This window comes from Stegostoma tigrinum, chromosome 2 (assembly GCF_030684315.1).
Source record: "Stegostoma tigrinum isolate sSteTig4 chromosome 2, sSteTig4.hap1, whole genome shotgun sequence".
Taxonomy (NCBI): domain Eukaryota; kingdom Metazoa; phylum Chordata; class Chondrichthyes; order Orectolobiformes; family Stegostomatidae; genus Stegostoma; species Stegostoma tigrinum.
This window is the reverse complement of record NC_081355.1, coordinates 88,959,449-88,962,635: the sequence shown is the minus strand read 5'-3', so window position 1 is coordinate 88,962,635 and position 3,187 is coordinate 88,959,449. Positions and strand designations below refer to the sequence as shown.

Below are 3,187 nucleotides of genomic sequence, written 5' to 3'. Positions count from 1 at the left end.
TTTGCCTGCACACTTGCCAATGTGGTATATTGTATCCATTGTACACGGTGTGGCTTCCTCTACATTGGGTAAACCAAGCGGAGGCTTGGGGACTGCTTTGCAGAACACCTCCGCTCGGTTCGCAACAAACAACTGCACCTCCCAGTCGCGAACCACTTTAACTCCCCCTCCCATTCCTCAGAAGACATGTCCATCATGGGCCTCCTGCAGTGCCACAATGATGCCACCTGAAGGTTGCAGGAACAGCAACTCATATTCCGCTTGGGAACCCTGCAGCCCAATGGTATCAATGTGGACTTCACAAGCTTCATAATCTCCCCTTCCCCCACTGCATTCCAAAACCAGCCCAGTACTTCCCCTCTCCCCACTGCATCACAAAACCAGCCCAGCTCGACCCCTCCCCCCACAGCATCCCAAAACCAGCCCAGTCTGTCTCCGCTTCCCTAACCTGTTCTTCCTCTCACCCATCCCTTCCTCCCACCTCAAGCCGCACTTCCGTTTCCCACCTTCCACCTCATCCCGCCTCCTTGACCTGTCCGTTCTCCCTGGACTGACCTATCCCCTCCCTACCTCCCCACCTATACTCTCCTCCCCACCTATCTTCTTTTCTCTCCATCTTCGGTCCGCCTCCCCCTCTCTCCCTATTTATTCCAGTTCCCTCTCCCCATCCCCCTCTCTGATGAAGAGTCGAGGCCTGAAATGTCAGCTTTTGTGCCTCTGAGTTGCTGATTGGCCTGCTGTGTTCATCCAGCTCCACACTTTGTTATCATGGTTTAAATGTTGTTTCCTCTATCTTGCGCTACAGGCTTTCACTTATTATCAAACTCTTCTCATATTCTCGATCTCTCCCAATTAACCTATAAGACATGAAACATACAGTTTCTCCATCATCATCAGCTTTCCAATATTGATGTTACTTTAAACACATTGTCAAACATAATGGTAGAAATTAGAAATAATTTTATTGATGAGCCTGTGAACTTGCTTCAAACCACTTAACATGTTCTCTTAAAAAAATGATTTTTTGTGTGATGAAATTACATTGTTCTCAGAAATCATGATTTATTGTATCACATATAATGGGAACTGCAGATGCTGGAGAATCCGAGATAATAAAGTGTGGAGCTGGATGAATACAGCAGGCCAAGCAGCATCTTAGGAGCACAAAAGCTGACGTTTCGGGTATAGATTTATGTCAGTTTTGAATTACAGCAAAGTAGGTCAACAAAAATAGACTGTCTCTTGGACTCAATCCCAAGACCTAATATTATCAAACATAACTTCTCATTTGATTCAGACACTTTTGTAAACAGTACAGTCTGTATTTCACTCATAGCCCAGGGGACTGTTAATGTCCCCTGATAATATTAGTGAAAGAATTCATAGGAAATAGAAGATCTGAGGCAGTTAATGTCCATAACTACCACTATAATGGATAGCAAACCAAATTATTGATGTGTATTTCAACAACATTTCTCCTTATTGTTGTGTAGATTGCACAGTTTAGAAATTAATAAAGTTTTAAGCTGTGATACATAATAAGTATGAAGTTCAGAAAAACATATTTTAACTTCGTTACAAGTGAATTAGATACAAAGATTTGAGAGATAAATTAATGGGAAATATTTAAATTGTCTTCAACTTGGTTCAAGCTTAGGATTTACTGTTTCAATATTATTGCAGTATACTCACATAACACATCTGAAATCTGATGAAAACAAAGCTATAATTATAGCTCTGTGCATAAAAACTCGACTTATCACATTGTGATCTTGAAACCAAGGCAGTTTGTTTATATTCAGAGAATATTTAAGCTGAATAACTTTTAATATGTATAGGCACGGCAATAAAACACTTTTTACTTCCTGGCAATTTCAGTTATTTATAGGAGCACCAAGAGAATTCTGGTGTTGAAATCTTCAAAAGTGGCACAACAAATTGATAAACCTATTAAAAGGCTGTACAGGACTTCGGGTTTTATAAATGATGGTAGATTGTGAATGCAAGAAAATGACGCTAAAGCTGTAGAATTCACTAGCTACGCATCAGTGGACATACTGGACCCAATTTTAAATCATTTAAAGACCACCCACTTGCACAAGTTAAAATTTTTGATACCAATGTTTCAGAAAGATATCAAGACCTTGAAAAGGACACCAAGATTTACTGGAACTTTATCAGGATAGCAGTCTTCTGTTTAGTGAAGAGACTACAGAAGTTGGAATGTTCTCCTAAAGCATAGAAGGTGTTGGGGTCTTAAATCGATGCATTCCAAGATAATCCAGAGTATTAATTGATTAAATAAGGAGAAATTGTTTTCACTGGCAGGGGAGTTAATAGCCAGAAGACACAAATGTTAGTGAAGCATTGGGGCTCAGGGAAGGATTTCCAGAATATAGGGTAAAATGGCTGAAAGCTCAATGAATGGTCATGGAGAGTAGAAAGATGAACGAAAAGATAGCTCATATTGAAAAAGTGATTGATAAACATTAACACATGGGACTTCATGAGTTGCAGAATTAAAGTAATGAAGCAATGAGAAGTTTGCAGATGAAGACAACAATTTTGTATTGAATGGAGTTTGTAAAGAACTGGACTTGATACATAATAGTATCATCAGACCAGTAATTTATTTAAAGTCATAGAGTCATACAGCATGGAAACTGACCCTTTGGTCCAACCAGTCCATGCTGAACATAATCCCAGACTAGGCTAGTCCTACCTGCCTGCTCCTGGCCCATATCCCTCCAAACCTTTCCTATTCATGTCCGTATCCAAATGTCTTTTAAACACCCACATTCCACAGTTGAGAGTGGTACATCTGCAAGACGTTATTAAGGGACAAAGCATGAATGACATTTTCCCAAGAAACATTCAGCTCTTGATGGAAAGACATACAAGAAATGTAAAGTTGATTATTTCCAGGGCATGTTTATTTAATGTGTGTAAAATATGTTTTCTACACTGGGGAGTGTTGGGATTGCAAATTTAATTCCTTATTGTCTTGAAGGATGTCATCATCTTCTAGATTTCCAAGAATTTTGTGAAATGGAGACATTAAAAATTTACAATTACCAAACTGATAAATATACCAGTATAAGTCTGGACAGAAACTGAATGTGAATCAGGAAATGGATGGCATCTTAACTTCAGATGATTTCAGATCCCTTAAATCATCATTTTCACA

At 39.3% G+C, this 3,187-nt stretch overlaps 1 non-coding gene across 1 annotated transcript; it reads right to left on the bottom strand.

The window, feature by feature from the left end:
* Positions 1-3,118: 3,118 nt before the first annotated feature.
* On the bottom strand, positions 3,119-3,187 carry LOC125449237 (small nucleolar RNA SNORD123). The gene has a single exon (XR_007246875.1). It is a non-coding gene; the product is annotated as a small nucleolar RNA SNORD123 (small nucleolar RNA).